Genomic DNA, 15,415 nt, shown 5'->3' with positions numbered 1-15,415 from the left:
GGGAAAAGGCTTTGGCCGTAGAAACAAGATGTATCGCTGCTTCTGGCCAACTCCTTTCGTGGAGAATTTCTTCCACAGCTGAAGAAAAGCCCGCAAATCATCATTCTCTGTGAGGTTCGAAAACCGGACACATCACATTCGATGATGTGATGCGAAATCGTGTTCTCTTCGGCACACTCGCATGTTCCATCTGTGATGAGGTTCAGCGATGTTAGTTGTGCTTTGAAAGCTGCATTTCCTGAAAGAAATTGTGTTGAGAAATTGTTTGGAAAGACGAAACGGGCACCCATCTTTTTCTTGATCTCCGGGAAAAAAGCAAATGCTCTTTTTTTGGAGGAATTCCCCATATCGACTGCCAATTCGCAAGGATTTCCGCAACGAGCTGTTTTCTATTAACGCGCGCTTATGCTTCATGTCTTCCATTTTGTGAGTCGTTTTTTCGGTGTTCCTGATTTTTCTAAGATCGTATAATTTCCTCGGTTTGTATAATTAGAGATCGATCAGGGGCTCCCCTGCTACGACGCAGAAAGAATCTGTTGCGATTGTGACTACGTGGATGTGACTGAGATAAGGATCTTTCGTTGAGTCGTTCTCAACTTCTTGAGATTCCCCTTCGTGCAGAGATCGGACCATCCTGCTGCCGTGTACGTAACGGTAGGGGCAAACACAACGAGATAAATCGCCCGGAGGGCGTAGTGACGAAGTCCCCATTCCCTAGCAGTTAATCTGCCTAGACTTTGCTGACAGTGGACCGATCTTGTCTTTTAGGTAATGGCATTGGGGATCGAGATCCCCAAACTTTTGTCGAAATGTACCCCAAGATATCTTACTGAATTCTTAACTTTTATTTTATTATCCTCTATCCTTATGGCAGGAGGCCTGCTAGTTAAATCCGTTTTTTTCTATGTTCTCGGTTTTCTATCCGGACGTTGTGCTCCACTTTTACCGATGGGTTTTCTTTTCACCCAGTCGCTTTTAAAGACAAACGCTTCCGTCTTGCGCTCTGAGGTTGACAGTTTCTCAGACGAACACTATCTGGTGATGCTATCTACCGCACGATTCCCTTTCTCTTCGAGTTCCTTTCTTGAGTCATCATCAACGTTAGCGAGTAGATCATCTGCATACGCTATCGCGTTGATTTCTTAGGATTTCTCTAGTATCCTGAGAAGTTGGTCGAATATGAGATTCCAGTAAGAAGGACCAAGAACTGATTCTTGAAGGCATCCTCTCGAGGCCTGCTTTGAGAGCTTATGTCCTCCCAGAGCGATTTTGACCTTACGATTTTCGAAATAGCTTGTCATCACTTTAAAGGCGTTTCTTTGATATTCCTGATTTTTAAGTGCCTTGAGAACTAGAGGCCACCGTACGTTGTCGAAAGCTCTCGAGATATCGAGAAACAGCGCAACAAAATATCTCCGTGAGGAGGCAGAAACAATTCGGTGCATTTCCACGATTGCATCTTCCGTTGAGCGTCCCTGGACGAAGCCAAACTGTCCGATATTTTTCCCGGCGCGAGGGAGGTTTCGGTAAAGCGTAACCTCAGCAACCTTTCCAAAACCTTTCTTATAGCGGAGAGAAGACATATCCGAGTGTTAAATTTGGGATATATCGCGTATTTATCTTAAGCCTTGAAAAGTGTTCCTAAGGTGCCCTCTTTTCAAATAAAAGGGAAGATGTTTATTTCATCAGAGCCATTCGTTGAAGAGATCCTGAAAATGAGTCGAGATAGCTGCGAATGCTTTTTTGAACACACACATTTGGATTAGATCTTGTCCCAGGGCTTTACCGTTTTTAAGGGACTTTACGACTCGTGCGAGCTCTTCCTCCGTGAAGAGAGGGACATCCGCTGCTTCGGAAGCGTCATTCAAAATGTCCCGCCCGCTGTTCCGGTGTATCTTCGGATGCGCAGTCATCCGGGACGTCCGTATTGAGGACTTGCCGTATCTCGGACGTTCGTGATTTTCACGCCGTCTCGTTTAAGAATGTTAATTATTCTTTCGATACGAAGTTTACCCCCATGGTTCCGCGTTGCTCTGTTTCGTGGCGAATTTCCTCCAGCTGTCTAATTTGATTCTTCGTACCTCTTTATTATAGGCCCGCAAGGAAGAACGATACTCGCGCTTTAATCCAAGACCTGAATGCCTGAATGCCTTTTTCTCGCTGGTGCGCACGTTTTAACCGAGCTACCTCTTTCTTTTGGTTTGTTCGCGCTGATGTCCATCGTGAGTTGGACTTCCGGTGAGCCTTTTTACGGGGCATAAATTCGTAGAATGCGGTTTGTAGGACACTTGTGAGCACGATGGCTCGTGTTTCTACATTTGAAGCAGATCCTAAACTGCTTCCCTTTAGTCTTGTCGCAGTGAGGGAGACCAAGAACTTAGTGAATAGGTCCAAGTCGACTCTTCTGATATTGAATTTTCTATACCTCGTAGCCCGAACACCCCCCCCCCCTCCCCCCCGACCCGACTCAGCCTTCGTGGGATATATCGCGATATATGACATTCTGGTCACTGGACGTCCAGCCTGTTCTAACCTTCCATTGGCCAATAAGTCGGCTCATGGATTGCGACGAGAAGGTTACGTATGAGGAGTCTCTCGTCGTCCAAAAGATTGGTGGCTGCTTTACGTTATTTAAAACTTTCAACCCGGATGTCCAGATGAGGGCTTCTAGCTTCGAACCTCTTTCGTCTGTGCCCTGAGGGCCCCAGAGAGGAGATCGCGCGTTAGCGTCCAATGATACTATCTCTCTCCCTCCTTATGGCACAAAGTACCAATTCGAAGTGCCTAAGGTGCTCCTCTATTTTGTTGCTGTACTGAAAGTAATGCGAGATGACGTAGAATGAGGAGCCGGCTGCTTGCACTTCTGCACAGACGCAGTGTGGAACATAACCTCCACGAAATTAATGAGCATATTGCTACTAATTACACGATAATTAATCAATCCCCTGTATTGATTATCTTACTTTATTCATCGCACTTTAATTAACGAATGAGATATAAATTTTTCACTGAGAAAGTAAGGTAGACCGGAAAAATTTTTACATAACGCCAACGCGTCCGTCTCGTAATGCAGCCATGATGGAACTCCTATATATAGGGACAGAGGGAATCTCCTTAATCCATTCATGCGCGTCACTAATTAGATGACAAGGCATTAGGCTATTTTTTTTTTATTTTTTATTTTTTTTAATTAGGAGGGGAAAAATGCTTTTACGCACTACAGCTATGTTGTTATTGCTCGTGTGGGATTCTTCACCATGTGAAATACACACTAAAAAACCCTCACTTCATTGTGCTTAATTCGTAGGCAGCACGATGTTACATGGTCCTTGTCCAACTCCGGTGCGCTCCTGTCCTCTTCTTTGATTGGCCGTTGTTGTTGCTCGACTAGCCCTCCAGAACGTCCAGAACCCTAATAGACCCACAACCAGGACCCTGGTTGAGATAAACTTGAGTTCGCTAGTGGTAATTATGTTGTGGTTAACAAGGTATTGGGTAGATCTCTTGCACCAGATACCTTTGTACGATAGCATTACAGTAGTAAACTTAACATCCCTCACGCTATACCGTCTCCGGACAAGCTCCGTCAACGCTTTATATTTCTCAATCTTGGTGTTATGCGCAATATGGAGGCCGATGTTCGCATCCACGATTTGCACATCGATCAAGGCACTTTTATCCTTGACCGCTACTAGGTCCGGCTTCCTGAGGCCGTCCTCTGTCCTAAAGTGAGGTTCCTCTTTCACAATCCCATACTTCTTCTCGAGTGTTCTTTTTACATAGGATGCGACCGCGTTGTGTCGATCCATACGTGCTTTATGGGTTCAATAGCATTTTTGCATGACATGTGATCCATCGTTTCTATCGTCCTGCATACTGTCCGACATGTGGGGTCATAGATCCTGCCTCTTGTTGTTCCTGCTTTTGTTGGCAGTTCATTTATCCTTAACTTGTTGGCGTTGACGTTGTCCTGATCTAATAGTAACCGAGAGCTGTCCTTTATCCATCGATGTTTCTGGGGGACGTCTCTCAATTCTCTCAAACCGCCGCCATCCTTTGAGCTATGCAGAGGTCTCGCCCATCTCTCCTCCAGCTTTTCACGAGTGTCAATTATAAGGTGTCCGTCACGTAGCCTTCTTTCCGAACGACCTATCGCCTACATAAGCGTTATCATGACTCCCAGTCCTTCCTGCTTTCAAACGAAGCCATCTATGCAGTGGCATTAGCCACCTCATAGAAGGAACTGATAGTCCTCCATTTTTTACGTTGGCATGGAAAGATGAGGAGACCGTGTCGTGAAATAGATCGAGCCACTTCTTCACAGATGCCCTTACCACGTTATCAATCTTCTTTAAGCGGCTGAGAGAGGTGTTGCGCAGTGTTAAAAGGTGGTATGAACCTGGTAACACCATTATTCTCAGCGCGAAGAACTTCTGTTGCGGCTTTAACGGCGCTTTATCCATTTTCCGGAGTGAGCATTAAAGGAGTTCGATTTTCCTGTCTCGCAAATGTACATTGAACATTTCCAGAAAATCTTGAAGTTCTCGTCGGTTGCCAAAGTCGCGAAGGGTCTTGTCATAATCGATTTCATTCGCGACCACAAATCGTAGACGTATCGAGGTAAACCTCGGAATGAGATTGGAATCCTTGCTGGCACGATAGATAACTGTAGCTGTTTGATGGCAGATACATTGGTAGGGTTAGTCACCTTAAGACGCTTCAGTAATGACGCAGTTAGTTCAGCTTGGAATTGAGCCAATCCTTATTCCGAAGTTACGAATTCAATTTGTCGACTTCGTTTACCTACGTTAGTCTATCAACTAGAGGCTCTTTTCCTTGGAGACCTGCTGCGGATATAGGTATGAACCGGCGCGACACGTCCACATGGCCCTCTCCTAGATTTTCAAAGTCCGAGAGGAAGATCCGGACACCGCCACTACTGCGATGCTCTTCGCGTTCCTAACCCTCTCTCTCTCTCTGCTAGAGGTTTCCAGGGAACTCGAACGCTTATACAGAAAAGAAAACTCTTCCCGAATCTCCCGACGGCGTCTCCCGGTCATTTTGGGTTATCCCGACGAACACTCCTACGAAGGCATGAATGTCCCGGAATAGGAACCGCTATGCGCAGTTCGTGGCACGGGACGGACACTAATATGAACTGTCTTTCATTGAAACGACCTATTCAGTAGCACTGACAGGTGATAGATAATAAAGAATTTCTCGATTGCCTTTTGCCTGGAGAGCAGACGGTGATAAGTCACTCAGCCACTTATGCCATATATATATAATGAATAATAAACTTCTTAACTAATTAATATTTTCTCTTTGTACTGCTATTAATAATCAGTACATATTCGCAAGATATACTATTGATATTCAATATCGCAAGATATTAGAAATTCTTCCAAAATATATTAATAAATGTGCTCTCTCTCTCTCTCTCTCTCTCTCTCTCTCTCTCTCTCTCTCTCACTTTCCTTGTTCACAAAGTTTTCCTTTTTTTCTTTTTTATTTTTTTCTTTTTATTTTATTTTAAAGCACAGATCAAACGCAATCTATTTTATCAAATAATATGATAAAAATGAGAGATCAAAATACACGTAATCTCCTTATAAGTCAATATACGTCATCTTTAGTGCATCTCATTTGAAATGATTCTTCTATGATCCACGTCGATTAATCCACATAAAGGTGATTTATCTTCTTAAGAAGATAAATTATAAAGGAAAATACTGATTTAACCCGAGGAGTATACGTGTAAATGACCGTATGGTGTCGAGAGCGCTGTTTTACGAGCGTCTTCTTTGCTCATTGCGATCTAGTGAAATCCGGATGCCAAATCAAACGTACTAAAGTATTTAGCTCTCCCTATCTGGTCTAATATCTCTGTGATATTAGGTAGAAGTTTACTGTCCTTTACAGTTTTTTTGTTTAGCATTCTATAGTCTATTATTAATATTCATCTTTTGTTTCCGTTGGCGACTGCTTTCTTCGGAACGATCCCGAGAAAGGAATTACAAGGCGATGTTGAAGGTTGAATGAACTTGTTTCTTAAGAGCACGCTTATCTGTTTATTTATTTCCTCCTTGTGTATAGGAGGGAAACGATAATGTCATACAGAAATTGGCATCGAATCTACTGTCTCGATCTTGTGCGTTATAGTATTTTGTATATTCTGAATTTGTATATTATGAACGTAAGTTTATCTCCTGTAAATAAATTTAGAGATTCCTTTATTATAACTTCTGCCGTTCTTACTTTCTCTGTGTTTAACGATTCCAGATTTATGTTCTGGAGAGCTTTCGTGTAGAGTTCGTTAGTCTTATCTGCGACTAGTCTACAGGGGAGAGTGAGAGAGGAGCGGATGTGGGAAGGACTCGTGGCGACCTTTGTCGGTTGCGCAAACTCCGTTATCTCGGTCTCGTATGCAAGGTGTTCTAATTTCCGAGCGTTGTTATCTTGCCCTAGCGGAGATGATGTTTGCGCATCGGGTTCACTAGTCTTGTTCGAAGAAATATTTTCAAAGGGGAGATAAGAATTATTTAGATTTTCGTTATCTTCACTGGTACTGTTAGCTAAATTTTGATATAACTTGTCCGGCTTTCTAGGCCCTGGAGTCGATAAGACACACTTGTCGACCGTTTCGAATTTCTGGAGTTCGATTGTTGATATAATGAGGTTGACGTCTTCCTCTTTAGTATTAAAAATTCTCATAAAGGCTTCTCCATTATTACTAGTTACTAAGGCCTCGCCGGCAAAAATTCCTTCTCGAGGTTCTAATGAGAGCACATAATCTATTTCATCTTTCTTGACCGTAGTGCCTACTTTTATTACGTTACTTGTTTACACCGGAATGCTTATCTCCTTCGGCTTGACGAATGGCATAGTCATACCGTGCCATTCTACGTGTTCTTTAATAAAATTGAACTTTGGAGCGTTTTTGAAGAAATTGGATCCCATTATGCCGGCATGTGGAATGGGAAAGAAGTCAGGTACAATTTAAAATTCTACAGGATATTCGTAAACGTCGATAGTGCAAGAACCGTGTGAAGTGACTGCTTCTTTCGCAATACCGCTTAATTTGATTTTGTTCGATTCGTTGCACATTAAATAATCGTTTTTCAGACATACCGATTTTTAATATGTTATGTACTGGTCTTGTATTAACTAAGAATTCTATTTTTCCTTTTAGGTATTTTGAGATTATGACGACAGAAGTACTCGGATCGCGATTTAGTCGGATCCGTGCGGTCGTAGACGGTTCGTTCGTTCTCGCTTTCATTATTGAACGCGTCTGTGCGTTTAACCCTGAAATCGCGTCTTTCGACGAAGGGTGGTTTGCGTTTCTCGACTGACGTTTTTGCCAATTCTTCTTCCATTCATTCATCGATTGTGTATCCGTAGTTTTTACATTACCGGCATTCTTTTGGATAATTTGAATTCGATGAGGTAGGAGAACGGGAAGGTCCTACAGCAGGAGGAGCGTTAGGTAGCCGGGAAGGAGGCGGAGTATGGTATGTTCTGTGGGTATGAGTTTTGTTACGCTTTTGCTGATCACGTACATTTTTATAGCATTTATTACGAGTATATCCTACCTTTTTGCAATATGTACAGGTTTTGGGTGAGGCGCCAGTCTGTATTATTCGTGTGCTAGTTCCTCTCGATTTTCGCGATTCATGATAATAAAAATTCGCTTGCGGTTGTTTCTTAGTTGTCATTAGAGTTGTCATTTCCGACCATTCTCCGGTTCCATTCGTATTGCATCGTGGAATGTAATTCTATTGCCTTATCGCAAGCATCGGTAAGGTCTCTACATTGGCTAGCTGATAAGTATAGGACCTACTCCATTGGGAGTCCGGTGCAGAAGCTGTGGAGAGCAAGTTCATCGACTTCGCGGTTTTTCGCGTCGGATTCATTCTTATTAGTCATTCTTATTACGATCCCTGTGTAAGATATGAACCCCTTGTTTAACACGCTAACAGAGTTTTTAAATTATATTATACACCTCATAAGGAATTATCAATCGACGAATCCTTAGTTGGGATGTTATGTCATTCGAATATAACTCAATACATGCCAAACAAAAAACATCATCGCTGGGGCATAAAATTTTGGATGCTATGCGATGCAGTTTCGAAATATTGTTTAATCTTTTATTGTTACAAAGGTGCAAAATCAAAAAGTAATAGTGACAAAAATACGTTTGGGTTAGGATATAATGTCGTGGTAAATTTATTAAATGAAAGTAATTGTTTAAATAAAGAATCACATTTTTGTTGACAACTTTTTTTTAGTAGTATTGAATTAGCAAGATATTTATATTTCAACAATATTTATTTAACCGGAATTATCAGACGAAATAAAAAATGTATTCCCGATCATTTAAAAACAGTTAATGTAAATAAAGCGAAATATTTCAAAGATAATAATGTGCTCCTTTTTGCGTATCGTGAAAAGAAAAGCGTAAAAAAAGCAGTAATACCAATTTCAACTAAATGCGAAGATAAAAGGGTGAAGGTATTAAGGAAAAGACACGGCATTAGGGAAAGAAAAAGGCATTCAAGAAAACCTGCCATCATTCACTCCTACGAGGCTGGCTGCGTATTGGTTCCCTGATCTTTAGAAACGCTAAAGCCTTAATGCATAACTCGACTCGCGTCACAGATCGGGTGCCAACGAGCACTATCATCGCGTCACGCTGTTGGAGGCACAAGTCGGACGATCACGGTCCGCGGCCATATATCCGTGACAAAATAGGTTTAGCGAACACCTCAATCCTAAGGATGTGCTTCACTCGACCATGTTCCGGCTCGGTGAAGTAGTCACCGTTATCGTACATTGCCTTTTTGCTTTTTATCACATATATGAACACTATCGTTGCTTCTTCGAGCAACTTTCTTATACGTTAATGATCCATCCGCAGGTTTACCTATGGAAACCTTGTTACGGCTTTTATTTTCTATAAATGATCAAATTTAGTCATGTTCACGGCAACACCGACAGTGTCGAGAAACTACCGAGCACCAGGCAGAAGACCTCATTAATTCGTTTAATCGGTAGTAGCGACGGGTGGTGTGTAGTAGGAGTAGAGACGTAATTAACACGAGCTTATGACTCGCGCTTACTGGCACGAAATTAAATTCCTCGTTCATGGGGAATAATTGCAATCCCCAATCCCTAGCACGAAAAAGGTTCAGCAGGTTATCCAGTTCTTTCGGCAAAGCAAAACACTTTGATTCCTTCAGTGGAGCGCGCGTGCGGCCCAGAACATCTAAGAGCATCACAAACCTGTTATTGGTCAATCTCGTGAGGCTAAAAGCCGCCTGTCTTTTTAAGAAGATTTGTTGTACGTTGGTAGTAAAAACCGCTCGACCGAAGTTGGGGGCATTCGAGACAAGAGAATGTACGCCTATTTAGCAGGTTAGAGTCTCGTTCATTATCGGAATTAATCGTACAAATCGCTCCATTAAGTAAGAACGGCCATGCACCACTACCCACCGAATCAGAAAAGAGCTATCAATCTATCAATTCTTCCGGTATCCGACCCCAGGTTTCCCGTGTTGAGTCAAATTAAGTCACAGGCTCCACTCCTGGTGGTGCTCTTCCGTCAATTCCTTTAAGTTTCAGCTTGCAACGATACTTCCCCCGGAAGCCAAAAGCTTCGGTTTCCCGGAAGTAGCCCGTCGAGTCATCGGAGGAACTTCGGCGGATCGCTAGCAGGCATTGTTATGGTTAGAACTAGAGCGGTATCTGATTACCTTCGATCCAAAAACTTTTGTTTTTGATTAATGAAAACATGTTGGGCAAATGCTTTCACTTCTTTCCGTCTTGCAACGACTCAAGAATTTCACCTCTAGCGTCACAATACGAATCACATCTGTCCCTATTGATTATTACCCTTGAGTTCCGAAAACCAACATAATAGAACCGAGGTCTTGTTTTATTGTTACTTGTACAGTATTCAGACGAGATTAGCCTGCTTTAACCCTTTCACTACGGACACCGACTATAGTCGGCGGTCGCGGTAGAGTATCTTTTGAATCTAATGACTCGTACTGAACTAAATCCTGCATATTCTGCATACGAAATAAGTGTCTTTAATTTTTTTCTATTGGATGGTGAAGTATTTGTAAGGCACAAAACTATAATAGAAAACAAGGATTATAATATAAAGTCTCTCTTGAACCGATATAAGTCGGACAAGATATAGATTGAAAAGATTATTGTCTGCTTTTACAGTTAAGATCAATTTTGAGGTAAATAATGTTTATCTGAAAATTTTTATTGTAGGTTTGCGTAAAATTTGCTTTTTAATTTTTATTTGCATCCTTGTTAGAATGTCAGGACGGAATTTAAAAAGAATTCTATTTTTGAATGGATTAACTGACTCCGAAAATGATTCCGAGAGTGAAAACGCAGATAATTTCACTCTGAACAAAAAAAGAAGGTATATATGTAATACCTCAGACTCAGAAGTAGAAAACAATGAGAAAGACAATAATGACTATTGCGATTCGTGGACGTCAAACACATTCATCCCTAAGATACATCCATTTACCCCAGAAAATACAGGAATTATAGCAAACATTAGCAGATCAGCAAAAATAATTGATTACTTTGAACTTTTTACTTCAGACGAGTTCGTGCAATACATTGTAAACGAAACAAATGACTATTGGTTAAAAAAAAAAAAAAAACAATAATATGAATGATGGTGAAGGAACAACACTATCCGAAATATACTGCTTTTTTGCTGTGTCATTTCTGATGACACGCAATAAGAAGTTGTCCTTAGGGGAATACTGGAGTGTAGACAAACTCTAGACCGCTATTTTAAAGTGTTATCGATGCTACATTTCAGCCAAGATATCAGATCTATCAATGATAAATTATATAAAATAAGGAACGTGGTTGATATGCTCCGAAATAATTTTAGCCAATCATTTTATCCTTACCAAAACTTATGCATCGATGAAAGTTTACTTCTCTATAAAGGGCGGCTTTCATTCAAACAATACATTCCTTTAAAGAGAAATAGATTTGGTATAAAATCATTCATTTTTTGTGATTGTACTAGTTTTGTACAGGACTTTATTGTCTATGCCGGGTCATCGACTATGATCAACAGTCAAAATAAGAAAATCGGCAAATCGGGAGCAATAGTAAAAGCACTAATGGCGCCCTATCTAGGAAAAGGACACACAATTTTTCTAGATAATTGGTATTCAAGTCCATCCTTGTTTTATTTATTATATAATAATTATACAAATGCGTGTGGGACCGTAACAAAAAGGCAACGAGGAATGCCAAAGATTACTGATACACTAAAAAAAGGAGTGGCATCTTCCCGTTCAACTAAATATTTATTAGTTGTCAAATGGATGGATAAGAAAGAAGTTTGGAAGGGAGGAGACAGGAACGATTTAAATATTTATTTTTACTATTTATTTATATTCTCGCTCTCTCTCTCTCTCTCTTTTATTTTTTTTTATATAAGTTTGTTTCCAAACAAAGTTTTATAATTAATTGATTTTCTAATGAATTTTATATTGATTGATGTAAAAATCGAGATATTGATATTTAGTACAATGATAATTGAGAAAAACGGAAAGAGAGAGAAAGTGAGAGAGAAAGAGAGAAAGAAAATATGTTGAGATTTAAAAAATTTCAATTCGTTCTTACAATTCATTCATATGAATTTCTTTTCGAAAATATTTATTTTATAATGAGTGAATTAACGATATAAGATAATGATAAAGGTTTTCAGTATGATGATATTCAATAAAAGAATGTTATAAACGAAATATGCTAAACAATTTGGATAGAATGAAGACAACAAGAAAATGGTATTAAAGATCTCATTACTTTGATATGCCGCAATAAAATAAATTCATTTTGTGAGGAAAAAGATCGAGGATCTTGATCTCTATCGTTCCAGTTGATACTTATCTACATATAAAACAATATTATAATTACGAAAAAAAAAACTTTGTATCTTCATTCATTCACGTTACGTTTAAAAATCAATCACCTGACAAGTAATTTTGACCAGAATGTGTTTGTGTTATTACTATGCTGTTGCTGATTAATATCCTTTTTTATGGTACCGTTCGGCGTTCAATCATTATTTCATCAAAGCGGTGATCAAATATTAGATTACATATATGTAATAGTTTCATCCTTTCGATTATCTGAAATGTGTGATTTGGTGCTTATTTTATTCAGTGTTTCTATTTGTCGCAATTCCGAACTCGTCTTTTGATATAAAACGTTACTTCTTACTTCTTCATTGATGTGTATATCTTAGAATACTCTGTTGCAGTCTGTAAGCTGACGTATCATTTGTTGCTGCTAAATTTGACTTTCACAAGAGGCTCGCGTTTGTGTAACATCCTTGTTGCTTATTCCGTATTGTTGAAGGCTCTTTTCTTCGATGGTCTAAATCCAGATTATTCTGGATCTGAATCCTTTATTCCATTTCCATATTTTGTTTTCCTCAGGTGGTTCCTTTTCAACGTCTTTTCAAAATGACTGTGAAATTCACAGTATTCTTCTACCTCATTTTCAAAGTATTATGCATCAAATGATTACATTATGCTCATGTAATTTTTGCGTATTAATTTTTACTTGTGCAATTCATGTTCGATAATATGATCTTCTAAATATTGAAAATTTTCTATTTTTTTAGCAACACAAAATGAGGAGCTACCTCTGATGAAAAATCTCTTGTGAATGATCCTTTAACTCATTGTTCTTTCTCCATGATTTTGTTGTTAAGATTATTCCTCTAAAATGTTATATTTCCAGGTAGTTTACTTAATCTATTTTATTTTTTGATATCTATCTCTTATTTGTGAGGAGCTTATACAATTACCGATCCTTTATCGTTTTGGATTTTCTCTTTTAATTCGTTTTCTATATAATTCACGTCCTTGACTGTGGATAATGCTTTCTTCAGTTCTTTCAAGAGTCTTCCTAATGTATTATTGTCTTTCCTCCTCCCATCCCATTGGCAATGGTAGCATATTTAAGTACTATAAGATAAAATTCACATACAATTATAAACAATTTATATAAAATTTTGTAAGTAAGAATAATAAAATACTAAAGAGAGTATCTTTGAACTATTTAAGATGGTATCAAAAGATTGCCGGATGTCAATTGCCCGATGGATATGAAATGACCAACAAAGTACAATGTACAAAGCAAAATATCATTTCAAAATAAATTTGTACGTGATAGAAAAAACCTATACCAAGTGCTAAATTTTCATAAATCAGATGCATATTCAACTACTTTAAAAAGTACTTCTGTTTCTCGAAGAGTGTACCACAATGCGCAATGATAGATTTGAATACATTTTGATTTCATTGGCACTCTTTTTATAATATAAGAAAGTGCGTGAATATAAGCAAAAGTAAAAAATGTCTGCAACATTTAAATTTGATTATGATTCAAGAGCATAAAGAAGAAACTATCCTCTATCTCTATTAGAAATATATTGTATGTACATACTTGTGCAATATATATGTGTGCCAACACAAATAATGGTCACAGAAGCATTCCCAAAATATTCTTTGTAGAAACATTTCCATTACTTTATACTATTTTTGTCAATACATTTATGTATTATCGTGCCTTCTTGGGATCCAAATATTTAACATTGCTATGATCAGAGTACTCTACAAATAAATAATATAATGAATGTAGTGACACAATATGTAGTGATGGATCTATGCAGAGGTGATAGAAACGATGGCATGGGTCCTGTAAAACAGTGCCCTCACGCAATTAACTAAGTTTATGTTACATAATAAATTTAGGTAAATATCTGTCGGTCGATAAATAAATTTTATATCTATATTTGTTCCTATGATACAGTAAGAGTATTTTTTGCCACATCATTTCTATAAACATTTGAAGGAAGAAAATTTTATTGTGTAAAATTGATTTACCTTAATACGAGCAAATTTTACGTCTTAAGTAGCTTGAAGGCTAAATTAACCTATAGCTATAAATACTTCTTATCAATGTTTTCATACTTACTAACAAAGAAATCAATAACTGTGAATATAAATATTCCAAAAAGTATTTCCATTGCGATTACGGCCTATCACTATTTTTTGTTGCCTTATTACTTGGTTTAATTGCTTCGCATTTAATTGCTTCTTTCATTTTTACCTTCAATATATTAACTGGACCTGTTCATAATGTCCTTCAACCAACTTTTCATTTTGTAAATGCTTGATAGAATCTTTTGCTTCTTGTAATTCTTATTTAATAGATAACCTAAACGTGGGGTTGAAATCTCTTTCAAATTCAACGACGACATTACTCTTTCCTTTGGTTGGATTAATTAAAAATGATTCCCTGAAAAAAAAACAACCTACGATTTTTATATTTATTATCTTTAATGATGATCAATATTAACAATAATATACAAAGAAAATGACTGGTAGAAAAAAAAATATATAGTAACGTCAAATACAATTTTTTTTACTAAAGTTATTTATAATAATATAAAAAAGAACAATTACCTTGGAGTTAATAGAAAAATAGTGTGTTGTTGATATCGAATAAATTCCCAACAAACATATTATGAGTAAAATGTCATTTTATGATATACATGTAGATAGTAGAGGTTACGCAAATTAGTATTAACTCAACATTTTTGTTATATACAACGAAAGCACATCACTTGAAAAAATTATAGAATCAAACGCATCTATCAATCTATTTTTTAAATAAGCATTAAATATAATGTTAAGCCAACTTAACCTTAGACGTTTATTAACAACAGCGCCACTATTTCACCAGGTTTGCATTTTGCTCTTTGATTGAAGCTTTTTTTTATTCTCTTATAGTTTTCTGTTTTCATTAGTTCGCTGTGATTACTTACAAATTTTTCATTTTCTAACATCGTATATCTTTCTTTGTCCTCAGTTGTGATGGAGATTATAGCAATCTCGTATGTTTTTCTGTCGCTCGACAGAATTTAAATGCGAATTGTAGTTTTCTTTACATTATAAACCAAAAATTGTCGTTTTATAATATCTCGAATAGATAAGGTGTGGTGATAAACGAAAATAAGTTTCTCTGTGAACAAAAATATAAATCTTTATTTGTCAATTAATGTTTAATTGTTAATTAATCTTACCTGTGAATAAAGAAACGACATTTTACGTTTATTGTTCACACTGTTTAAATTTTATTTAATATCTTTTATAAATTTTCTTATTAGCTCTTGTGTTATCTTTCTCTTCTATGTTATCTTTCATATTGCCCGTTTCTCTTCCAAATCTTAATGGCTCGATTTGTAGGTCACAAAAGAATTCGATTTGTAAATAACAAAGGACAATGAAAGGGCGGGCTATGAGACGCGCGACAAATCTATCTGGAAAATGTATACTTTCTT

At 37.9% G+C, this 15,415-nt stretch overlaps 1 protein-coding gene and 1 long non-coding RNA gene across 15 annotated transcripts in view; one reads left to right on the top strand and one right to left on the bottom strand.

Annotated features, from left to right (window-relative positions):
• Positions 1-15,415, top strand: part of LOC124957511 — a 47,039-nt gene that overhangs the window by 14,100 nt on the left and 17,524 nt on the right. The gene's annotated exons all lie outside the window — the stretch shown is intronic.
• On the bottom strand, positions 11,343-15,385 carry LOC124957520. 4 transcript variants are annotated; one of them, XR_007103646.1, is made up of 7 exons: positions 15,158-15,385; positions 14,538-15,096; positions 14,047-14,370; positions 13,516-13,682; positions 12,875-13,034; positions 12,032-12,787; positions 11,343-11,949 (listed from the first exon to the last, which is right to left on the bottom strand). It is a non-coding gene; the product is annotated as an uncharacterized LOC124957520 (long non-coding RNA). The 4 variants fall into 4 exon arrangements; XR_007103645.1 differs by having other exon boundaries at positions 11,343-12,191; positions 12,283-12,787; XR_007103643.1 differs by having other exon boundaries at positions 11,343-12,787.

This window comes from Vespa velutina, unplaced genomic scaffold, assembly GCF_912470025.1.
Source record: "Vespa velutina unplaced genomic scaffold, iVesVel2.1, whole genome shotgun sequence".
Lineage (NCBI taxonomy): Eukaryota > Metazoa > Arthropoda > Insecta > Hymenoptera > Vespidae > Vespa > Vespa velutina.
This window is presented reverse-complemented; position numbering and strand designations above follow the sequence as displayed.